Source organism: Canis lupus, chromosome 16, assembly GCF_048164855.1.
Source record: "Canis lupus baileyi chromosome 16, mCanLup2.hap1, whole genome shotgun sequence".
NCBI classification, from domain to species: Eukaryota; Metazoa; Chordata; class Mammalia; order Carnivora; family Canidae; genus Canis; species Canis lupus.
In genome coordinates this window covers 32,142,495-32,169,245 of record NC_132853.1, presented here as the reverse complement: position 1 = coordinate 32,169,245, position 26,751 = coordinate 32,142,495, and the positions used below count along the sequence as shown (strand labels likewise).

Genomic DNA, 26,751 nt, shown 5'->3' with positions numbered 1-26,751 from the left:
TTTATCAGTTTTTCCTTTGGTATAAAAATAATTGTTTTGGGGGCACCTTGGTGGCTCGGTCAGTTAAGTGTCTGCCTTCAGCTCAAGTCATGATCCTGGGGTTCTGAGTTTGAGCCCCATGTCAGGATCCCTGCTCAGCAGGCAGTCTGCTTCTCCCTCTTCTCCCAGCTTGTGTTCTCTCTATCACTGTCACTATTTCTGTCTCCCTCTCTCAGATAAATAAATAAATAAATAAATAAATAAATAAATAAGATCTTTAAAAAATAATTGTTTTCAAGGCATCTGTGTGTGTCTTCCTTTACTAGAAATGAGTTAAATTTGATGTTCCAATTGGATTTATCATGGTATACTACAGCTATTCTTTCCTCAGTATTCGATTGCATTTTTACATTTGTGTTAAAGTGGTGAATAGTTGGCTACCATGTCTTTCTTATATAGTCTTTTGCTTTAGATAATCTAGTCATCAGTAAAATTGATTGAGAAGGGGATAAGAAAGAAGAAAACAGAAAGAGGAGGAAGAAAAGCAGACGGAGAACAAAGAAACATCCCTATAATCTTTGATTTTTTCCATTCTGAGTTCAGAACACCTTTGCCATTGGCTTGTTCAAATAGCTCTAGAATAACCTCTCCAGATTTGCATCAAAACTGAAATACTCTCTAATAGTTTAATTTAACGAGTAAATGTTTCATTTACATTTAATAAGGCAGTTTATATGTCAATTCAGAGAAATCAGATACCAGCGATATTAGAAGACCAATCTAACTGATTTGTGATTAACTCAGCTTTATATCAGTAAAGAATATAGTGCATTAAAACTGAAGAAAACAAAGAGAAAAAGAAGTTATCTTATCTGCATTATGTTTCCTTTGTCCTGGTATACATCTTGTGGATCTCATAATATTTATAAGACAAAATAATTATCAGGTATCTTAATTTCTGTCTTGGTTTCTCTATGGAAGGAAAATCTTTTCCACTGCCACACAAACTTACAGATCAGACAATTAAGATATAGTGCTTTGGAACCCTGGGTCTCTTTGCTAAATAAAGGTGCTTTCTAATGACTTTGAGTTTCAGGGCTGAAAACCGAAGTTGTCAGGTACCTTAACACACATCCCATCCAGGATTTGCATGAAAATTGAGGTTCAATAAGAGCGTTAAATAGGGTCTGGAGGCTTTTCAAGAACTCAGAGACTGGAGAATCTACAAATACCTGGAGATGAAAGAAATAGAAAACAAGATAAGTTAATAATGGAAAAGAATAATAGCTTCTGAGTTTTTGCAACTGATGGAAAACTAAAAGTGGATTGTTTATAATATTACACATGGCTTAAAGCACTGGTTGCAAGCTTACTAACAAGGCTAGACACCAATGCTGTGATTTAAGGATGTCATTGGGGATGGTTGTAAGCAAGCATAAAGTTGAAATCTAAAGTGCAGAATTGCTTTTGTGAGAGGCATCTCTGGACCAACTTGGAAATGTGGCTTATTACAAAGTGAAAGTCATCTGTCATTAGCAGTGGTGGAAACAGTATGTCCCATGCATAAGGAACAGACTTTTTTTTTTTCTTTTTCTAGGCTTCTGGAACCAGATAATTGGAAATTTCCTATGTGTACTTGAGGAAACAGAAGGTTTCTACAGAGAGATTGACACTGTTTACACTGATTAGTGGAGGCTCTGAGAAAGTCTAATTTATTTTATAAAAGTAAAAGCAGGTAACATTTTATTTTTCTGAAGTATTCTGGAGAAGACTCGATGCCTACACTTGTCTTGAATCTTGCATGGCACATGAATTCTAGAAGAGAATTGAAATAATAAAAAAAAATAATTTCTCAAAGAAATTATGGGAAACATTGGCAATCTCTTCTATATCAATCTAGGTATCCACACATCACAGTAGATTCCCAATCTCTGTGATTGGGAACAGTGAACAGACAACTATTTTTCAACAGTGATAAATAGTTGTCAATCATTAAGGTAACCATCTAGAACTGCAATAAGCACACAAAGATTGCTTCTTTTCAATTCACTTAAAAATGATTCATCTATGAGAATTGTACACTAATATCTTGGAGTCTTTTTGCAATATTGAAGTTGTCAATCTTTTTACTGTATTGGTTTCCAAATCATCATTATATCTCCTTTCCAATGTTTTTGCGTATTTTATATCTGTAATCTAAATAGTAACTGAAAATATGTAGCAAAGTATTTTCTTTCTACATTTTGCTACAATTCTACAAATTGCTCTTTTCACATTAGCAAACCCTATTATACTCACATACTTTAGATGTCCCATCCTGGCTTAGCAGAGGTGCTCTGGTGGCCTAGGTTCAGGGTACCCTCTAGAATGACAGCTTCTCCACTGGGAGCTGACATAGAGAGACAGACAATAGTTTACTGTTTCTATTATAATGTTTCTGATTTTAGTTTTTTTTGAAAAGTTATGATAGGCAAGTAATAAAGTGTCAGTTTGTCTTTTTATTTAATAAAATAGATAGAATATATGGAGGATTAGAGTTGTGGTACAACACTATTACATAATCTGCGTGAATTTCCATAGTACTGAAGGAAATCTTATATGCTATGGTATTTAGTAATAAAGATCAATATTTGAGCCTATTTGATATACTGCATAAGCTTCTTATAGGAAATATATTTGCCCAGGCCATCTTACAAGATTCTATCATGTGCTTACAGAATTTCCTTCACACTCTTGATGTTTTAAAAGACATTACTAACATACCACTATCAAAAAAAACTCACTGAAGAAAAAAAATTCTAGTAGTTGTGCTTACTGAAATAAAGGTGCTTAATATTCTGAACACATAGATCTTTATCTATTGAATTTTTAAAAATATATTCTTTTGAAGTTTTAAGCTTGAATACATTTTGAAAATAGATATATAGTTTTATCTAAATCTCCAGCTTTGCTTACCTATCAAATCTCCCCCACACTAATTTGATTAAAATGGTGTATAGCTTTTGGATTGCTACTGTGTACTCTGTCTGGGATCTACTTAAAACGCCCAAAATAATTTTATAATACAGGATAGCAGTATTATTTGAAATAATGAAGGAAAGACAATTTTGAATTTGTGAAGTTGGTTTTTTCAGTGTTTCATGTGAAGTTGGTTTTTTCAGACAAACGATTACTGATTATGCTGCTGACAGTGCCATCATCAGTTAGAATTTCTTGAATTAGCTTTAATAAGTGAATAAAAATATACTTTGTACTAGAGATTATTAATACAGAGATGACTGCTTGTGATTTTGTTTGCTTCTTAATAGGGTAAATTTCCATCTTCTCTAACAACCTTATTGCTCTCATTATCTCGTAATTGTTTTTTGCCCTAAAATGTAATTGTTAAGGATAAAATTCAATATATTCTTATCTTAAAAATCACAATTTTCAAATTAATAGAGGAAATTAATTCCATTCAATTGAAAATAAAATAATATATGTTTACTCTAGACACCCACTGGGTTAAGAAATAGACCCAGCATTAGTAAAAAGGAACTTAAAACAATTCAAAAGCTTGCAGAGGAGAATTTATGAATTTATGATCAATATGATAAATGCTACATTATACTACTGTGTTATAGAAGTGTAAATGTGGACTCATTTTTTTAATCTTGTAGTACAAAATGGAATGCTACAAGAAAAAATAATGTGAGAAGTCGAAAACATGAGCAATGCTTGCAGGAGGAAATCTCCAATAAGAATTCTAGAAGGGAATGAAAACAATAAAATAAATGGAAACCTGAGAACATATACAATTTGCAAAATATGAATTAATCAGATTGATGAGTTTTTTTTTTTAATAAAGGTCCTATTTATTTATTCATGAGAGACAGAGAGAGAGAGAGAGAGAGGCAGAGACACAGGCAGAGAAAGAAGCAGGCTCCATGAAGGGAGTCCGACATGGGACTCGTGGGACTTGATAGCGGGACTTGATCCCAGGACTCCAGGACCATGCCCTGGGCTGAAGGCAAGCTCTAAACCCAGGGATCCCCCAGATTGATGAGGTTTTAATGGGTAAGGAGGTGGCTGAGGTAAATAGCAGGAAGAATTACCAAAAAGATAAATGCAGGGCATTTTATAGGCCTTATCTATATATTAAAGAATTTGGATATTATTGCATCATGAAATTATTCTGTGGTGAATCACCAAATATTTTTGGAAATGGGGTGTGCTTTAGAACTACAGCTGCCATGACGATGTAGAAAGATTGAGGGATTTAAACACTACTTAAGAGCACTGAGGTACTAAAGACTCGTGTAGGTTTAGGTGAGTAATGCTATCTGCTAAAATAAACACACCCTCCAATCTCAGTGGCTTAACAGAAAGTATATTTCCTCTTCATTCAAATTCCAGTGTTCACAGGTCAAGAAGTGGTCTTCCATATCATTATTCAGGGATTTTTCTTTTTTGTATCTATGTTCAGCAAGAATATTGGCATGTAATTTTCTTTCTTGTTCTGTCTTTGTTTGACTTAGATGGCAATGTAATGCTGGCCTCATGAGTTTGGATGTATTCTGTATTCTATTTTTTGGAAGAGTTTACGAAGGGTTTTCATTAAGTCTCTTTCAAGTATTTGGTAAAATTTACCAGTGAAACTATCTCATTCCTGTATTTTCTTTCTTGTGAAATTTTGATGACTGATTCAATCTCTTTACTCATTATTGGTCTGTTAAGATTTTCTATTTCTTCATGATTCAGTCTTGGTAGGTTGTATGTTTCTAGGTTGTCTGCCTTGGACTCCTTCCCTTTGAAGACACTGTAGTCCCAGAGGGTTCTCCAGGTGTGGTGCTGTGCTGGCCTGGGGGAGGGGCAATGTGTTCAAAGTAACACTGTGCTTCTTACATTTACACTTACACTTACTGTGCTTCTTACTGTGGTCTCTCTCAGTCTCTGGTCCAGGAGGTGCTTTGGCCTTACCTCTGGCTTCTGGGATTTTTACAATGTCGTCTTATCTATAGATAGATGTTAGTTGTGCTTCTTGTGAGGTGAATGGAAGTTGGGAATAACCTAACTCACTATTTTGATAATGTCACCTCCTGTTCTGCTTATTTTAAAATCTTTGTGCTACAAAAAACTTGCATGAATTTTTTAAAGTAATTTAAAAATTTTTTATTTCATTAATTTTTCTGAGACTCTGCTGATAAAGGCAAAATAAGTCTCCTTACAAGTTGGAGAAATCAGAAAATGCTCTTCCACCAGAGGAAATTTTCCCACTTATATTGAGAATGATAAGAAAATAGGTGACTTTAGAAGCTAGACAAAGGAATGATATTTTTCAAGGAAAAAAGGTTTGTTTGAAGAGCAAAAATATCTTGGAAACATTCTTATCTACTGAAAAGAAAGATAAGTAAAATTGTTAAGAAGGGATAAACCAGGACTTACATACACACATGTACACACACACACAAGAATGCCAAATGAAGATGAGAAGTCAAGTAGATTTAGTACTAAAGATACGACATAGGGATTTGATAATTAGTAAATAATTGGTAACCATTGAAACATTTATTAGAACAGTGTTCTTAAAAATCAGATTATGACTGGTTGATGAGCGGGTGGGAAATAAAATAAAGATGATAGTGTTAATTATCAATATTATCTGTTTTCTTTCTAACTGCATAAAGCTTTTCTTACTGCTACTATGTACATGAGTTCATAACTATGTCTTCAACTTTACTCCATCACCAGTTGGATCTTTATAGTCTCTTCTTGTATCTAATTTGTAATCTCACTCACTCACTCACTCTCTTCTCACAGTGAGAAACACAGCTCTCATGATTCATTATCCATTTCTTTGATCATTTGTTTCTTTTTTTATTTTTTATTTATTTTATTTTATTTTATTTTTTGATCATTTGTTTTCAATATAGGTGTATAGCAGTATTAAAGGTTTTAATAGGCGCTCCTTTGGGAGGAAACAACTTCATCAAGTAAAACACAGTTTTTGGTAGTTTCTCTTGCCTTTAGTTTTTCAAACTCCACTCATTGCTATAGTAACTTAATTCAGTGCCCTTCCCTCCCCTCTTTCCATGAGGTTCTTTCGTACATATATAATATTGTTAGATTGTATTCACATAGTATACATTTCATACTGAAATTACCCTACACTCCTGCCTATGTGTATGTGTGTGCCTTAATTTCATACACTAAGTTTCACTTATGCTGAAAAGTTCTATGCATTTTTAAAATTCCATTATTGATGACCATTATTATGTTAGTATAATAGTTTATGTGCTAAGAGTGAGAATTAAGTAGATTGGAGATAGGATTGGAGTTGTGAAGTTAGTTTTCACAGTTTGGAATAGCCCCTATGTGGATGAGGAAGGGGATTAGCAATGGAAGCTAAAAAAAAAAAAAACCTGCCGAGTTGCTTTAGATGTGTGCTTTACACACATCTGTAATCATAATGGGTATAATTACAGAGAGGGTGTTATTTTCCCTCCTAGCTTGTCCATGCCTAAGAGAAAGAAAGATAATTGGATTGGTCAACACCTGGGCACTGCCAAGGAGGGATCAGAAGCAGAAGTTAAAGGACAGTAAATATATGTAGAGAAGTGAAGAGAAAGTCACTAAGATGACTGACCATGAAATCAATCCAGGATGGCCTAGAAAGGAAATAAGCCAGAAAGGTTTTATATTCTAATAGACTAAGATGAGTTCAAGTGATTGGAGGTGAGAGATGAGAGTGAGAGCAGGTCTCACTGAGTGGTAGAGTTGAGAGTATAAGAAACTGTTTGGATAAGGGGTACTTTCAGGAGTCAGGAATATGATTGATTAAGATTTATATTCAATCCAATAAATTTATCAGGAAGGAGAAAGCATATGCTTACATAATAATGAGAAAAACAGAACATCCTCACCTTTATAACAATTGCATTTGGGGAACACAAACTTGATTTATCATTCATTTGTTTTCATTGCCACTAAACTAACTGTTAAGCTGAAAAGCTGTAAATCAACATGGAGTACATTTGTTAGTGGCTGTGCAATTAATTAAAGCTAACTCAACTGTACTTTATCAAAATTATCAGAGGTTAAAATTCATATTTAAACCCAGGCACTTAATTGATGCATAGCTTATGGGTCATATATAAATCCTTCCGGGCTTTACATTTAGACAGAGCCATCAATATAACAGTCATTGACATGCTGACATGTTTCAAATCTACTTTAATTCTTTGAATTCTACCAAGGAGTTTAAATAACATTACAAAGAGAACATATGAAATCTGAGCAAAAGGAAATAAATTAGCTAGATATTTTCAAACCTTAAGATAATTGGATTATTATTTATTAAAGGTAAATACAGTAAACATTTTTTTAAAAAGTAAATTCTTCCTAGAATCTCAAATTCAAAAACAGAAGAAGCCATTGAAAACAAACTTCTTCCCAAATTCTTATTTATCAAATGTCTCACTAAGCTCCTTGAAAAATGTATAAAATCTCTGTGGTTATGTTTGCAGTTATGTCTTAGTATACAGAAATACTATTTACATATTCATATTAATTTAAGCACTTTGAATCAATTACTCTTCAAAAGATATTTAAAAATATTTCTTTGGCTTAAAATTATATTCAGCAGACATTTATTTTCAGATAATGATAATAAAGATGAATTGGTAATAATTAAAAGTAAAACCTTCCCAATTATTGTTGGGTGGGCAGGATCAAGGGAGATCAGGTGGGATGGTGGCAGACCCTCCATCTTGTCACCCTCACCTTGGGACTTTCCCACCACTAGCAGACCGCCCAAGGACAAGTCATCATGTCGTGAAAACAGGACCTATGCAGGAAACAGGAACCAAACCTTACCTAACCTCTAGCATATATAGACACAAGCAGCTATCACCCTATACCGGCACCACCCTACCCTTTCCTATAAAAGCCTGTTGGTTGTGTCCAACTCTTGATCTCAGCTCAGGCTTGATCTCAAGGTCATGAGCTCAAGCCCCACATTGGGCTCCACACTAAACATGGTGCCTACCTTAAAAAAAAAAAAAAAAAAAAAGGAAAACAAAGAAACAAAAAACAGTATTTTTTATAGGGTTTACTTGCCTTCTACAGGTTTTTCTTCATTATAATTCTTATTTTTGAAATCATCCAGGAGATCTGAAATCTTGACAATGCTATCATGGTCCACACTGAATTTACTGGCAGAACTACATTCATATATAGTTCTGTAGAGTCAGAGCCTTTCCACACATATGATGGTTGCATAAACCATCTCCAGTGTAAATACAGACTTTACTTAATTGTCTTGTTTTCAGATTCTAGATTAATTCGCAAATATAGTGATCACACTGACTGACAGGATTACAACTTATCATGGATTGTTTACCAACTGAAACCCATTAGTTCTTTTTTACACAAGCATGTTCCAATATTAGTGATATTAGAGCTTAAATAATTAACTGCTGTTGTTGGCCTTCAGAGGGGAAGATTCTATTTATACTACTCTCACAGCTTAAACAAGAATGGATGCTTCTCTGTTACAGTGTATCTGTCACTGAACCCAAGACATTTGTTCTGGACCAACATTTTCACAGAGGGGAAAAATTGTTGAAATTGAACAGGAAAGGGCTGCAATGAATAGCACAAAGAGAACAGTCAAGGGGTTGTTCAGTAGTGTCACCTGGCAAGGGAGGGTATTTCCTGTCATTTTATTTAAACTCTTTAAGTTGCATCATTAGTCAAGAATTTCGCAGAACTTTTCCCTAATTTTAAAATGAAGGGTTGCCTTGTAAGAAACATTTGGTTTAAGAGACTTTTAATTTAAGCAAATATGAACAGTGAGTTCCATGAAAGCTTTGTGAAAGCTTTGCTTCCATTATTCAGGAACCAGTCTTGTAGAATGGGATTCAAGGTTGCATCCATCAACAAAACACGTGTTTAAGCACATAGCAAAAGTAGTTTACAGATCTGTTATTAGACTTGGGGACTTAGAAAGTCATTTGAATGACTGAAGAAGGCTTAAACAGATTATATTTTGAAAACTATAGATGTGGGAGAAACCAGTGGACTCAGACTACAACTTTAGGTGACCAAGGATGATTTTTGAGTTTACAGATTCAATTAAGTGATTTACTGTTGTGAAACTAAGAAGCATTGGTCCCGAAAATCAGATCAACGATAAAATCATCGTTCACTTAATGATTGCCTTTCAATATGTATATAGAAAACTCTAAAATAGAAAAAAGCATATTGTTTCAATCAGGAGTGAAAACCCATCTCTTGGTTGTATTTATAACATCTAACTTTCAACTCTCTAGAGTGAAAATTGCTAGAAACTAAATTTCATGAGATTTCTTAGCCTCCAGCTGTAGGATAGTCATGCAGAGCAAAAGAAAATAGGATTAGTTCAAAAGCTTTTTGGTGTTTATATGTCTTCAAACTCACTTAGCCTTATCATTAAATCTATGTGTATACCTGTCATACAATGAAAGGGACTGCTCAAAACATTCTCCCTTTTCTCCACTTTTAAAATAAAAAAATTAAAACATATAATGTACATGTCATAAGATTGACATGAGAGGGTGCCTGGGTAGCTTAGTCATTTAAGTGTCTGCCTTCAGCTCAGGTCATGATCCTGGAGTCCAAGGATTGAGCCCCAGGTTGGGCTCCCTGCTCAGGGAGGAGTCTGCTTCTCTCTCTCTCTCTCTCTGCTCCTCAGCCTACTCCTGCTCTCTTTCTCTTGCTCACTCTCTCAAATAAATAAGTAAAATCTAAAAAAAACATTGACCTGAGAAACAAAAAAGGCAAACTTTCAAATATTTCTGTACCTATTGTGTGCAGTGCAGTGTGCTGAATATTCTGAGGTGATCAAAATTGGACAAAACAGGTATTTTTCTCAAAAAAACCTTAAAGATTAGATGGGCAAGAAAAATAGATATGTGAATAATTATAACTTAAGGGAGAAAATCATATGTGCTATAAAAGGTAAATTAGTATCATATTTCTCACATATCTTTTTATAGAGTGTGAACAAAGTTTTCATATGCTGGGTTTTCATATGCCCAGTTTACCATGACTTTCATTTTTCTTTTTTAGCTTGACTTTCAAATAACCATTTTCTGGACATAAGGTGTTCCAGAAGAAAATATACTGGAGAGAGTAAATCAGAGCAAAGACATACACACAAAATAATAATAATAAAAAGAAGTGAAGCACTATATGGGAAACACATTACACATGGTTAAACGAATGCCTGTTGAACTGAACAGATCAGGATGCTGGTATCCCTTCTCACATTTACTAGCTGTGCAAACTTCCAACAATTATTTTCCCTTCTCATTGACTAAATAGAATTAATGATAGCATTTTTATTAAAATTTATTTTAAAATTCTTGGGACTTATTCTTATTTTTTTGTTTTTATTTTTCTAATTATGGGGATTGGAAATGCTACAGTTTCATCAGTTTGAGTACTTACCTTGATGAAATGTGGAATAACTAGTGTTGTTTTCCCTTTTATCTCAGTTGGGGTAATCATATGTAATGTGGAGCATAGAAGTTTGATATTGTTATCAAATTATGTGATATTTTAACTTCCAAAAGTATAAACAATGATAACCTTTGGGCAGCACTGTATATGACAATGTATTTTACATTGAGCTGAATTAATCTTTATAAGAACTATCAGGTAAGTACCAGTATATCCCCATTTTACAGATGAAGATAAGAAAGTGAGTTCATGTTTCTGAATCCACTGAATGAATAATCATCTTAAGAATAAGGAGCATAAAATTTACCTTGTGTTATGATGGAAGGAAATTGCAAGGAGGATAACAGAACTCATAGGTGTTACGTAGACTTATTACTCCCATCATTTAAAGGAGTAGTATATAAGTAAATTCATTTCATGAATTCTTCAGATATTTGCTGTTACTTTTTTTTAAGACTTTATTTATTTATTCATGAAAGGCACAGAAAGAGAGAGGTAGAGACATAAGCAAAGAGAGAAGCAGGCTCTTTGCAGAGAGCCCGATGTGGGACCCAATCCCAGAACTCCAGGATCATGCCCTGGGCAGAAGGCAGATGCTCAACCGCTGAGCCACCCAGGCATCCCTTTGCTGTTTTTTCTATGCGTAAGACACTGTTCTGAGCACTGCAGAGGATGCAACAACTAATTTTGCCTCAATTCAGTTAGGAAGTCATATACTTATGTGATTTAATATACATAATACATAATAGAAATATTGTTAAAGTGCGTGAAGAGAAAATAAGTGAGAGAAAATAAGGGAAATCTGAATTCTGCTCAGTGTTTAGCATGGAAAACTGAATAGAAAAGGATCATAATTGAGCTGGGCCTTGGATAACCGGGACTTTGTGAAGAATATCCTAAACAGAGGGAACAGAGGAGCCAACGTATGGAATATTAATGAAATGGTTACTTTGGAAGGATGTAAGGATAGATATGGCTATACTTGTAAATAGGGACATTGCAGAGACTTTTGGAGGCCTTGTTAAATCTGAGATTGTCCTACAGGCAATGATAATTGAAGACAAAGAATTTTCTGCCTCTTAACTGTGACACCCTAAAAATAAATTTTCTTTATATTACATTGTAGTAACTCTTGTGGAGTTATGAATGACAGGAGAAGGAAAGATGGTGAGAAACATTTCAGACACTACTTCACAAATTAAGATGAGAGATGATGAGGAATTTGTCTTAGAAAATGGCTTGGGAATGAAAAAAATATGGTGGAGTTAACAGAATTTGATGTAACAACTAACCTTAGGGAGGGATGGAGCATTAGAATCTACAGTGACACTGAAGAATTTGAAATCATGTAACTTGGAAAAAATGGTAGAACAAGGAATATATGAGGTGTGAGTTGGGTGAAGTTGGGTGAGGATAATAATGACAGGATAATATTTATTCTATTAAGTATATATCTACAAAGTGTTATATAAAGTATAATTATGCATTTTTATCGGTATAAATCAGGAAAGATAAATGCAAGCAATTATAAATAAGGTAGATAGTCTTGAAAAAGATAGGAATTATTCTAAGACCAATAAAGACTGATCAGCATTAGTGGATATATAAAAAGAGTGTCTAATACCATATTGATAAATAGTAAATTAGCCAGAAGTCAGAACTGGACTCGGCTTCCTGAGAAATAAAACAATTAATTATGGGATGCCGAGGCATAAAATAGTAAACTGGTGTGAGACATTTCATAACTTATTGAAAATCTGAAGGAAAAGGAGGGTACTGGGTAGTGACTTACAGGCCAAAGACTCTGTTATATCTAAATTAGGCTCTCTAGAGTATTTTTGAGTCCAGGCTAGATTGCATTTGATGATGGACTGCCTTAGAATATAAGCACTCAAGGTGAAATAAAATAAAAACAGCTCCTGACTCTTATTTTCCTACTATTGCTAAGAAGATGACTGGCTGCATATGAGGCAACTACTAAAAAATGACCAGTCCAGAATTAATTAATCATGAATAATCATTAATGATATGCCACTGGAAAATGTTTAGAACAGTTGTTTTGTGTGTCTGCATTAAAGTCATCATCTTAGGTATTAATTACGAAAACCTTAGGAAGTAAGTACAGATCAGTGTACTAATGGAAGGCAAGTAATTACACTCACCACATCTTCAGCCAGCACCGCAGAACCTGAAATTCAGAAGATAAATATGTGAAAGCAAAAGTTTGAGACTTCCTAATTCTTGATACAGAGCTTATAGATGGAATTGTAACATGAACCAGGGAGATAACAGTGGGGAAAAAAAAAGGCCTGGAGACAGAGCTTTGAGACATCTTTAATTTTTCTGAAGCTTTTAGGAAACATTACAGGCAATAATTCGATTTTTACCCTTAAATGTAAATGGCTTATTGGGATGACAAGTTCAGAGTTGTTCATCCATGATTCATGGAAACTTGAATTATATAAATATTAACCTATCATTCTGAAGTTCTTGAGGAAATTTATGACCATGCCAACTTCAGCGACTTTCTTAACAATTTTATGTGTGACATCAAATTTGGGTAGATGATGTGGTCACAGGAAGGGAAGAGAGAGAGGCTAAGAAACTTCCAGAAAGGTCCTCAGGATGACTGGAAAAGACCAGCATCCCAAAGCCAAGGGAAGAGTGTTTAAAGAAGAAGGAAGGGTTAATATGCTTCAGATGTTACTTACAAGCAATCAAGAAGACTGAGGACTGAGACGAGATTTTTGGACCATCAAAGAGAACAGCTTCTTTAGAACAGGGAGGATGAAGCTAGGTATGGATTGAAAATGGAATTACCTAGAGCATCATCAGGAATTATTGACAATGTGTGCTTACCTATGGCTTTTTCTTTTCTCTAACTTCTTCAGAGGACTAATTCTTATCTGTTTTTAAATAAGAAGAACAGGGATCCCTGGGTGGCGCAGCGGTTGAGCGCCTGCCTTTTGCCCAGGGCGCGATCCCACGTCGAATCCCACGTCGGGCTCCCGGTGCATGGAGCCTGCTTCTCCCTCTGCCTATGTCTCTGCCTCTCTCTCTCTCTCTCTCTCTGTGTGTGTGTGTGACTATCATAAATAAATAAAAATTTACAAAAAAAAATTTAAAAAAATAAATAAGAACAGAGACATTGCTCACAGATCTAGAGTTTTTTAAGACAAGATTTTAAAAAAAGACTAGAGATCACTAACACTCTCATCAACATCTAATGCCAAATGTATGACATCTGGCTCAATATAAAAGTTGACAACGTTCTCTTTGACTAGGAGGAAAAGGCAAAGGAATGATTATTAAGGAGTCCTCCATCCCTTGGCATAATATAATCTCTATTATCATTACCACCTTTAGGGTAATGCCTATCCGTATATACTTTACATTTATATCTTGTTCATGGATGGTGCTAAGGGAAGGGGAAGTTAAAAACAACAAAAACACAAAATGTAACTCTTTACAAAATAGAAGAATATTTAGAAGTGGTAGGCCAAATTTTCTAAGTTCAGGAAAGGTTAGAACATTCTAAAGTTGTACCAAAGTTAGGTAAGCATTAACTTCCCCACTGTTACCATATAATTAAATGCAAGATGACTAGAGGACAATCTGAGGTGAGCAGACATATATTCTACTTGGCTGACTTTCCAGCTGAGCAAATGTTTCTCTTGGATTGAACACAGACCTTCATTTATTTTCATTGCGAATCATTTTCCTGGAAGTCACTGTTGCATAAATGGTGCTTCCCTGACACCTGATCAACTCAGACAACCAGAATCAGTAAGTGTGCAAATAAGCTCAACAATTAAGTTTCTTTTCCAAGATTTCTTTTTTACTCAATTTTCTCATTCTGGACTGTGAAATGGTCTTTCTGTGAGGATCCCCAGGCAGTAGTCATGGAATTAATCCTTATGATGCTTCAGTACTGTGTCCATTGCTCACATAACTATATTCTAGACCTTCCTAGAATCTGGTGGGAGGCCCTCATTCACCCTGAGATCTGACAGCTTGTGTTTTCTTTCTATTCTTCCCACCCAAAGGCAGACTCTGGAGAGATGCCAAAGAACTTCTAGAGATATGCAGAAAATAATTTTAAAAACCACCACAAAACCTTGGGGACCAGATGGAGATATTTGTATAGCCAAAAATATTATTATGAAAGTTTCGATTAAAAAACCATGTCCTGTAAAACTATGGGAAAAAAAAAACCAAACCAAAACAAAAAAGCTGAAATGTCAACTGCCCATCTCTGGAATATATTATTGGGGGAAACTGCTATTTTTCCTTTTTTGTAAGCATTTGGTAGTATCTAAACTTTTCACAATGATCAAGAATTTGACTATAATTAAAAAAATAAAAAACAAACTACATAGGAAGTTATAAACATAAGCAGACTGATATAATCATGGGTTATCGTTGGAGGATCATCTGAATCAAGGAACATTGTGTCTGAACTGAGCAATCTTATTTCACGGATGAAAACAATGAGTGCCAAGGGACAGGGAAAATGATTTGTCCATTGACAAATATTCACACTACTCAAAGTAAATATGTATCTCTTACCATAAAGATTAACCTCAAGCTTAGAAATATCTGTATTCTGATGGAGTCCAAGCCTGGGTTGTACTGTAGGAGCCAAATACTGACCTGGAAAGTCCACAGCCTGAGAATCATTTAAATATTTACCAGTGTCTGACACATAATTGGTGGTCTTGCCTTCAATATAATGGGTTCTGGATGGATGAAGAATGATAATAAAAGCTGTTCAAAGGGACCACTATGGATCATTATCACTCGATGCAATTGTTGAAGGCAGGCTCCTTATTATAGCAAACTGGTACGGAGGGACATCAGTTTGCAAACCGAGGACATGTGCTTTCTTTTCTCTGCTGCCTGGGATAAGTTATGTTAGCTCAAAATGGTAAAAATTAAAAAAAAAAATAAAATAAAACAAATAGAAAAGGAGGAAAAATCACCAGTCATACATAAAAGAGACTGCTACCAAATTAGTAATTATGTCAAACAAATAAAGCTGCTCAGTTAGGCTTTAGCCTCATTTGACCCATTTAGAAAAAAATTAGAGGAGGAAAAGGAAGAAGCAAAATGAAGGAATACATTATCCTAACAGAGACAGTTCTAGCTCTGAATCTACATCTAATTCTGTTTTTACAAAGTATCCAACATAAATTCTGTCTCTCAGCATATTGGAGGGTGAAAACACATGCTAATACCAATAAATTGGATTTGTGTTTGGGAAATTTATGTGTGCATATATAAAAAAATATTTGCATACAGCCCCAGATGGAGGAGCCAACAGAGCATGAACCTTAGTTGTGAGGATAACAATGTATACATTACACTGGGAGATGCAATTTGTGAGTAAAACAATTCAGTGGCTGATTATAAGAATGACACATTCTGAGATTATGTGCCCTTAAATTCAGCAGTAAACACGAATATGGGACTCCTGCTGTTTGCCAGCACACAGTTCCACATGTCTGCTTTATTCCCACACACAGCTTCCTATACCATTCAAGGTATGTTTTATTTACTGATTATTCATCAACTTTAAAAGAATAAAACCCCACAAGATATTTATAGAGTATAGTTTTAAGCACTGTGTACACTGTGTGGCATGAACGATAATGGCAGAAGCAAAATGCAAAAATTGTTAAGAACCAGCAGGCTAACTAACAGTTGTAGCTATGTAACCTTGGCAGTTGATGGATTGATTGATTGATTGATTGATTTCACAACAGTTATATCAGTTTTTAAAACTGCACAGTGGATGTGATAATGCCATTTATTTCATGAATATCTGTGAGGATCTAGTCAGATATATACACGAATTCACTCTAGCATCGAGCAAACGGTAAGCACACAAGAATCATTATTTTCAATCCTTTTCTAAGAACTGACATTTTTAAGATCTGAGATCTATCTGAAACTGGGCCTGCATTTTCAAAACATGATATTAGGTATTCCCTTGATAGTGAATGCCACTAGCATTTAAAATAGGAGAGATGGGACAGATCGTTTGAGATGAAGCGGATTGTCCAGAAGGCTTAATGGTATTCATGACCTAAGTTGTGAGCATGCACTGTGTATAGGAGCAGCATGACCAAAGTCCATTGAAAGAGAGTCTGAGATAGCTCAGAAACTTTTATTTTATTTTTTATTTTTAGATTTTATTTATTGATTTGACAGACAGAGAGAGCACAAGCAGGGGGAGCTGCAGGCAAAGGGAGAGAGAGAAGCAAGCTCCGTGCTGAGCAGGGAACCTAGTGTGGGATGTATCCCAGGATCTTGGGATCATGACCTGAGCCAGAGGCAGAGGCTTAGTTGACAGAGTCACACCCATGCAGCCCTCTCTCAGAAACATTTCTTAAAAAAAGATCCCAGGGAGAGGATTTGGGACCAGTTTTAAAACCATAGGGTCAGAAAATGCTGTTGTTGTTGTTTGTCTTCCCTGATTACAGCTCAGGTCTTTCATTTAATGTTGTCCCACCCATTCAATCACACTTTATGCCCTCAGTAGAATGAATAGGGAAGGAGCCACGTTACATAAAACTCTGCAAGATTCCTAGGCACAAATAGCACTGCTTCTGCCCCTCCTTTATAGAGACATTATAAAAGGGAAAGAGACGTAGTCCTGTCCTTTTGCCATTGACTCATGCAGCCCTGGCATCTGAAAAGCATCCACATTATTAGTGGTCTGGCCACTCCCCAAGAAAATGATAGGAGACCATAGTGCATGCTGCATGCAAGGCAGAGATAGATAGGAATGAAAGAGGCAATAGCAATGCCCTGTAGGCATACCAAGAATGCCAGGCAGGTAGTAAACCCTCAATAAATATTCGTTTAACGGCTTCCTGGTCCCTATACTGGGTTGAATTGTGTTCTCCAAATGATATGTTTAAGACCTAAACCCTGGTAACTGCAAAGGTGATCTTACTTAGAAATAGGGTTTTTTTTTTTTTTTCCAAAGCAGTGAAGTTAGTGAAGTCATACTGTTGTTGGATGTACCTTAATACAATTAGATGTCTTTATAGGAAGGAGGAGATCTGGACACAAAAGTACATAAAAGAAAGATGGCACATAACTACAGAGTAGTGATGTATCTACAAACCAAGGAATGCCAAGGATTGATGGCAACCACCAAAAGCTAGGAAGCCAAAGGATTCCTGCAGAGCCTTCAGAGAGAGTACAGGCCTGCCACCACCTTCATTTCAGACTCCAAGCCTACATTGTATAAAATAACAAATTTCTGTTTGTTTGTTTTTAAAGCACTCAGTTTGTATTACTTTGCTATAGCCACCCTATGAAATTAACACAATTCCCAAAGAAAAATATTTTCCAAATACCTAGCAAAGTCTATGGGGCTTAGTGAGGAGTTGAAGCACCTACTAGATGAATCTATAGTGCCTGATAAAATGGCAATAACAGAGCAGAGCTTAGCAGAATCTCCAAAATCTCTGTGTTGTTGCCAGGTGAGGGTTGGTCCTACTATTTAAAATGTACTTGCAAAGATAATCTTCAAGGGGCTGTCAGCAGAACTTGAATATCAGGGGTGACAGGGGAGACATTATTGGGAGCTGGTGTTTATGATCAAGTAAAGACAAAATTCATCTCCCAATGGCCTCAGTTTCAGCTCCAAAATGGGGAAGCCTGGGGAACTGTGGGCTACAGTAATATAGAACTGTTTCTACCTGATTATATGAAGAACTGCATTAGACACTCTCTTCCTGCATTTGGATCTCTTAGAATTGTAAATGTTTTAGGGTCACTTATTACCCAGAAATGTACTTTTTGCTAGAATGATTACACCAACTGTTCCACTTAAAAGACTCTTGATCACTGAACACAGTGAAAAGTAATTCAGAAATGCTGACTCTCGAGAAATGTTTTGATAACAAAAGTTGCCGAGGCAAGCCAGAATGAAAGCATTTCTTAGCTTCAAATTGAAAATATTTAAAAGAACCATCGTGAAAAACAGTAATAACAAGCCTTCAAAAGTGGATGATAAACATACATGAGATGTAACGATTAAATGAATTTTGACTAAATAAGATCCATGAAGCACCTATTCCAAGGCCTGTGTCTATTATGGGCAATAAAATGGTTGATAGCCATAGGAGTAAGATAAATATTAATGACGAATTGTGTATTTTTTTCCCTTTAAAACCGTCTTTCTATGATCGAGTGATTTGTAGCAAATACTTAGCTAAGACCAAAAGTATTACAAAGATGTGGGGTGCCTGTATGATTCAGTCAGTTGGGTGTCTGACTCTTGATTTCAGCTCTGGTCATGATCTCGGAGTTGTGAGATCAAGCCTTGAGTTGGGCTCCATGCTCGTCATGAAGCCTGCTTGAGAATCTCTCTCTTCCACTCCCCTTACACATGTTTTGCTTTCTCTATATATAAATAAATAAGTAAACAAACAAACAAATAAATAAATAAATATATATTTTAAAGTACTACAAAGATGTTAAGGTAGCCTTGGTGGGTGGTTAGAAAGGCTACATGGGAAGGGGTAGACCCCTAAAGAAACATTGCACCCAATGGATTCATTCCAGCAATTTCTAGGGAGACCTAGGTATATTGGTAGGAAGAGAGCTGTGGGTATGACAATACCAACAAGTTTTAGAGTATATTAAAACTAATATGTTAGTGCTTCCATGAACCGAGGCCAGCTCTCTGTCTTTTACACATGTTGACTTAACTAAATTTATGCCACAAACCCTCTGACATACAGAGGTTAGTAATGTGGGGCTGTAGTTAGAGCTGTGTACTGTAGTTCTAGATATCTGCCTTTAATCAGTACACATTCTGTTTTTCAAGGCGAAAAACAGGTCAAGCATTAGAGCAAGCATTTAATTGGTATCATGCAGTCCTTTGAAAGATAAACACTAGGATCCTCAATGGTTTACAGAGCAGGTGGCAAGAGGAGATGCTAAGTATATAATACGTGGAGAGACAAACAGTCATGTGTTCGTTTTCAAAAAGATTTGGAAGAAGTTAGTATCTACTTATCTAAATGTCCAGAAAAGTGTTTCTCTCCCTAGAGGACATTGTAAAGGACGAAGAATCTCAATTCTGTTGGTACCTTAGTCAGTTCAGGCTTCTGTAACAGAATGCCATAGACAGAGCGGCTTCAACAACAGAAACTGATTTTCTTACACATCTGAAGGCTGGTGGTCCAAGATTCAAAGTGCTAGCAGAATCTGATTCAATTCCTGGTGAGAGTACTCCTTCTGGGCTTTTGTATAAATGAAAGAGGAGAGAGAGAGAGAGAGAGAGAGAGAGAGAGAGGAGGAAGGGGAGGGAGAAAGAAAGATTGATTTTAAGGGATAAGCTCATGAAATTGTGAAGGCTAGCAAGCCCCAAATTGTTCAGGCAGCCCTGCAGGCAGCCAAAGATTCAGGGAAGAGCTTATATTATAGCTGGGATCCTGAGGCAGTCTAAAGGCAGGATTCTCTCTTCCTTGGGGGAAGTCAGTCTACTTTCTCTTATGGCCTTTGACTGATTAGATGAGGCTCCCCTCACTTAATAGAGAGTAATTTGCTTTACTCAGAAGTGACTGATCTAAATGTTAATCTCATCTAAAAATATCTTCACAGCAACACCCAGTCTGGTGTTTGACCAAATATCTGGTAACCATGACTTAACCAAGTTGACACACTAAATAATCATCATCACATCCACTTATCCTTGAACTCCATGGGGGTAGATATTATGACTATGTTGTTCATTGGTCTATCCCTAACCTCTAGACACTGTACCTAGTACAGGTATATAGTATATAGTAAAAGACTCAGTGTTTCTTGAAAGATTAGCTGCTTTTGAAGATTGAAGATACATTATCCACAACCTGGAATATTACATAATACAAATCAGCAGTGGTGGCAGGCAAAAACCAAGACAGGGCCTGGTCAAAGGCAAGGGCTATTTACAGCCTTTCCATCCAATGTTACATGGGGACGATACCGTGTCTACAAATACGTCATCAGTGAGGAAAGACAGTCCGAGGCCTCAGGGTACCTTCTATTTTTGATTAGGGTAAGGGCCAAGTTGGAGTACCCTTAGATATTCTCAAAGTTACAGCAAATAAAACTAGGTTAGCAATTCACTTATGGCACATGAAAAAAATCAGAGGCCTTGTTCCCTATAGAGTTTTTACTTTATCTCAGTGATCTAATTCATACTATTGCTCATGCTGCTGGATATACTGATCTGTAGATATTGTGTGACAGACTTTCAAGGTCATGGACACAAGTGGATATTTAAGCTAAGATTTAAACACTTCACATCTCTGCTTTGTCATTGCTCTATCCTCAAACAAACATGTTTTCTTGGAAAACAATTTAGAAATTCATGTCAGCTTTTATTTAGATGAAATTCATATTAAGCATTGCTAATACAGGTACAATTTTTCTATTTTTGACCTGATTTCTAACCTTGTTTTATCCTGGGTTCCATGACCTTTCTATAAGCCATGGTAGTGAATCACCTCTATCTGTTTTGAGAAGATAGGTTTCTGGTGTATTCTGTATTCTGACTCACAACTTGAGGTTAAGTGGAAATAGCTTTTGTGTCTTTAATTCTCATTCCTTCTGCTTCTGCATCATTTGGGGAGGTTTTCCACAATATACTTCTGTACTTCTTAATGCTAAGCTTTCCCTTTGTTTGGTTTCTTTCACTACAAAGTGCTAGAGACAGCATGAGCTCCTGCACAGTTGGGTAGGTTTAACCACAGTTAAGGAAAATCTGTTTCCAGCTTTGGATCATGTCTCCTCTATCTTATCTAATTTCCACCAATCTTATTTTGTTGATTTTGTATAAAAAATACCTATATTGTTGTTTCTCAATATAAAAATCATATCCATCTAATAAGAAAAAGAATTACTCTGAAAAGTATAAAGTAAAATTCATTTCAAATCTCACTTCATGGATAATATTTGAACGAACATAATGATGACAGGCAGATCTCTCTCCTCTCTTTCATATGTGTAAACATGTGTGCACATGTGTGTACACACATGCCGTGTTGCATACCCTCCTTGTGTCTCCCCATATCCCTGCTCTGTCCCAAAAGACTGCTCTCAATAGGTTTCCTTAGCCTCTGGCTTCTAATTGTGTAGGGCCAATCAGAAGCTCCAGAAGGAAGTCAGAAGGAGCAGTGGAAGTGAGGACTGAGGAATTATTGATTTAGTCTCCTCCCTGTTGTCTTGCTGAAGTAGGCTGTGTTCCTATATAGATCCTCTTGCAAGATAGACATTTCTACAAGTCTCTGAGCTTCTAGATTCTGCTAACTGCTGACTGCTGCCCATCATCGGGCCCAGGGTTATAAGGTCTAAACTGAAGCCAATCCCAGGGTATGAACTATTCCTTAGGTTCCAATACCAATATCACTCATTTTTTTTTTTTATCAAACACTCCTTAAATTATACTTATTTGAATGTGCCATCTGCTTCCTGTCCTTTTGGACAACTCTGCCCTACATGGTGCACACCTCCACATACACACACACAACCCTCACTTTACTAAAATGGGATGGCCCGTGCTGCTCATTTTTTATTATGTACCATATTTGTTTTTCTAGTTTCATCATAATGGATATTTAGATTATTCCATTTTTTTTATACTATAAGCAACAAGGCCATGAACATCCTCATTTACATATTTGGTCAAATTTTTGCAAGATTATTTTATAGTAAATTCTTAACAATGGAATTTTCTTGTCAAAGGTTATGTGTATTTCTAAATTTGACAGATATTGTTATTTTTTTCTTCTTTTACATTGTTGCATCAATTTGGATCCTACCAACAGAATGAATTTTTGTCTTTTGCACATGCTAACCAATACTGTATTCTATCATGTTTTCATCTTGGCCAGTCTGAGCTATGAGACATGTAAGAAATATTATTACCATTTAAATGTTTATCTCTTTAATTATGAACAATATTTAACATCTTTCATATGTTTATTTAGTCATTTGACCCCCTATTTATATCCTTTGCCCAAATGTTATTTATTTTCAAGACCAAAAAGTGTCTATAGGAGGAAAAACAAGTAACCTTACAGCCTTCTTGATTTTATCCTAAGAGATGTTTTAAAGTCGTATTAATCCATTGTACTTTTACTTTAGGTTTACTAAGTTTTTTTTTTTTTTAACATAATTTCAGGAGGGGGAGTCACAGTCTATAGGGCCTCTGATTGGTGAAGGCTGTCTTGCAGTTTCTCAGATTGTATGATGAACCCATTTTTAAACACTAGCCAAAACTTTGTGTTTCTGTTTTTGTTTTTGTTTTCATATCAGGCTTCTGACATTTGTCTTGCATCTCTTGACCTGTCCTTTGTATTTCTGAAGCAAGCTTTAATGGACATCACTGGTCACTATCTTTCACTATCCTAATCAGTTTTTTTTTAATTTTTTTTTAAATTTTTTTATTTATTTATGATAGTCACAGAGAGAGAGAGAGGCAGAGACACAGGCAGAGGGAGAAGCAGGCTCCATGCACCGGGAGCCTGACGTGGGATTCGATCCCGGGTCTCCAGGATCACGCCCTGTGCCAAAGGCAGGCGCCAAACCGCTGCGCCACCCAGGCATCCCAGTTTTTTTTTTAAAGGCATGTATCTACACAGTAGAAGCAAGGAGCAGCATAGAATACACATCTAAATATGTGAACCGTGAGGTCTATATTCAGAGATACCTAAATATGCGTGAAAAATGTAGCAATCCTGTTAGGCTTTAATCAATCTGGGTAGATCTGAATTGTACCCAGGTTTTCATATGAAGTAAGTAATGGAGTGGAACAAAAGGAATCACATTACGCCTTTACCCAAGCTTAGAGCTTGATTGGAAAGAAAAATCTAGTTCACTGAAGAATGGCAGGGAGGATTTCAGAAGACCTGGTTGGCAATGAATTTGTTAGTGTCTGATTAAAAGATGATTTAGATGTTAAATACACACACACACACACACACACACAGTGTATTATAGTTTGTCTATTTTATGCAGAGAATTTCATCCTGGTATTACTAGCTGTTCTACTTTACTGGTCCCATTAGAAGTTGTTTCTCCTAGAGGACTAAATCTGGTCATCCTGGGTATGGGGGTGATACCTTCCTTGGTGGGAGAGGAATTACAAGAACAGAAGTTAGTCAGGTACCTGTGAAGCCCTGGTGAGTCACTGTGTTATTCACGGGCAGGCTTTCCATTTAATGTTCTCCGTGATCTCTATGAAAAGAATTACCATTTCCACGTTTTGAAGTTAAGTAGTGTCTTCAGGATGACATGGAGTATGGAATATAGTGTTAGAGTTGAACCTGGGCCTTTCTGATTCCAAACTCCATACCATTCTCACTATCCCAGTGCTTCCCAAGCTGCCTATATTACAGGACATTTTGTTTTTGCTTTTCTGTCAAAGACTAGTTCACGGTCCATCTCCGCACAGTCAGTAGGAAACTCCTGCTGTATGCAACCCATGCAAGTTCAAGGACATACAAACTATTCTAGCCCCTGTTCAATGAGAAGAATTCACTGACCACAGGCTTAGATGTCATGACAATGTCAAAATGCTAGGAAGGTTTTTAAAACTTATAATCTTTGTACTTGCTGCATTCTGGTACCAATAACTTGCGGAGCAGCCCCAGTCTACAGAACACACTTGGTGTCACCCGGCACTAGAAAATATTGCTACAGCCTAATTTAACATCTGCTTTATAAAAGGCCACACATTATAATTGAATTAAAAGCATGGAAGTTAGGATTCTGCCTTTATGTGAAGTAAACCTAATACAAAATGGTCATTCAAAGCTTTTGTAGGAATAAATTATTCCCTGAGGAACGAGCTTGATAAGTAATAAACATGGAAGGCCATTGTTTGTTCTCTGTTAGGCGGAGGAAAACTAATTTCACAGTTTGTTCTGGCTGAATGTTTGGCATTTGTTATGTTTATTCTTATCCTGTGTGGTGGATATTTAATCTTCCCCTTGGAAAATTACTCTTTATTTAATGAGATATTTTACCTAGTCCATTTGTAAATAAAGCAGCCATACTGAAATGATTCAGATTACTGAGGTTCTCATCTTACATCTGACTTCCTTCTTGGCTGATCTACCAGTTTACATGGCTTGGTTACCTTCCCAAATTACCTTGCCAGGAATACTCTACAAGGTTTTCCCTATGGAAACTATATTAAAGCTTTAATAATTCAGCAATTTTGACACCTTCCCACCTTTCCCAAAGACATTCTTCCATGAAGAACATTAAAAAATATCCCTCTAATATCAGCATAAGCAGTATAGGAATGATCCCTGGGGATTAAAAGTAATGTCTTTCACTAATTAGAAAGACACTTAATATTCATCTCCAGATTGATTCTTTTCAATATGTTCTGACCTAAACGACACGCATATATAGTGTGTTGCTATAAATAAATTTATTCTGTAGCGAAAGCAATGTGCATGTCCCTTTTTTTGTGAGTTTTCCTGTTGGTAATAAATAATAGAGGGAGAGGTTCTGTATAACAGTATATCTTTATTAAGATATACATATGACTTCTATAAATAGTGTGATAATTGATCTTTTTGGTAATCACCAGATCACCATTATTTTGACCTATTGTGAAAGTTCTGAATTTGGAGGATAAGGACACAATTAGCCATTGTTTTTTCAGGAGATAGTAATCAAAATATTTTGGACTTGCCTAAATCATCATTTGGACTAATGAAAGACTTAAGGAGTAACAAAGAAAAATATCTGAGAACATCATCTGCTTGGCTAAATGGTAGGGAAGAAAAAGGTAATAAAATAGATCAATAAATGGAAAATAGGCAAAACTAATCCAATTTCAACATGTTTTGTGTAAGAGAAGTGCTGAGGTCTCTGTCCTATGCAGGATATATCTCATGGTTGTGGTTGTCATCCTATAGTTGGTGGCTTTAGATGGTTTGGAACCACATCTCTCTGCATGATTCTGCACAGCCAAGCATACATAGTTCTGAAAGCTATTTTCTACTGATTCCTACTACTTGTAGAAACAATTTGTATCTAACTTTTAGGTCTATATTTGTTTCATAGGGCTGTGATTACAGAGTACTATAAACTGGGTAGTTTAAAACAACAGACATTTATTGTTTCACAGGTCCAGAGCCCAGAAGTCTGAAATCAGGGTGTCAGTGGGACTATATTCTAACACCTGTAGGAACAATTCTTCGTGGCTCCATTCTCACTTCTAGTGAGAACCCCAGAAATCTTTGGGGTTCTTTGGCGGGCAACTACATCACTGTATTCTCTGCCTTCAGGGACACATGGCGTTCTATGACCACCTTTCCTAAGGCTGTCACTTATATAGGATTAGAGGCCGCCCTACTCCTCTAAGGTCTCATCTTAACTAATTACATCTGCACAATTCTATTTTGAAATAAAATTCTGAAGTAATGAGGGTAACATCAATATATCTTTTTTTGGGAAACACAGTCCTATTCCTAACAAGGGGTGAATTGCATTTTTGTAATTTCAGATGAATATTCTGGCTAAAGAAGCATTTTCTAGTGTTAAGCAAATATTTGTTGAAGCCTATAGAATATTCTGAATGCATGTACACACACATATTCATTACAACATTACCAATCTATGCTTTCTGATTTATTCTATTTGTAAATCATAAATGACCTTGATAAAGCTTGGGTGATTCTTCCCAAGGTGAAATTTGGAGCCAAGGATCCAGGTAGAACTTTCGTTGCACATTATCTATGTTCCGAACACTGCACTAGCCACATTCCTTATCCTATTTCATTCTTACAAAAACACAAGAAGGTAGTATAATCAAATTCTATAGTAGAGGAAAACATGACCTAGATATAATAAGTTAACTTGTCTTAGAGAGTTATATGGATGGCCCAGCATTCAGACTCTACCATACAACATTTTAATTCCCTGAGACCAGAGAGAAAGTGGGAAGAGAAGGTGAAGAAATTGTACCTGACATGATAGGTAGGTTTTTAATTTTTTCCAGCAAAGTTTGAAGTGCTATAACCTACCAAAGCCAGTAACTTCGTAGGTCGCTCAACATTGCTCATAGCACAGCAACTGCCACATTTTCTTAATTCATCATTGAAATATGCTGATAACTTTTATTTACATGGTAATAAATTACCTTAATTTAACTTCTAATAACAGAATTGAATAAGGTTAATTGAGGTCCCAGAGCACATATAAAGACTTAGAGAGACCTAAACACCAAAACCTTTACTGCACCCAAAGCAGTGAACGTAC

The 26,751-nt window shown here is 36.0% G+C and overlaps 1 long non-coding RNA gene across 6 annotated transcripts in view; it reads left to right on the top strand.

The window, feature by feature from the left end:
- LOC140606500 (uncharacterized) overlaps positions 1–26,751 on the top strand; it is a 236,734-nt gene that overhangs the window by 89,978 nt on the left and 120,005 nt on the right. For all 6 annotated transcript variants that reach the window (XR_012008849.1, XR_012008846.1, XR_012008850.1 and 3 more), the window contains exon 2: positions 1,577–1,714. This is a non-coding gene — a long non-coding RNA (uncharacterized lncRNA). The remainder of the gene's footprint in view (positions 1–1,576; positions 1,715–26,751) is intronic.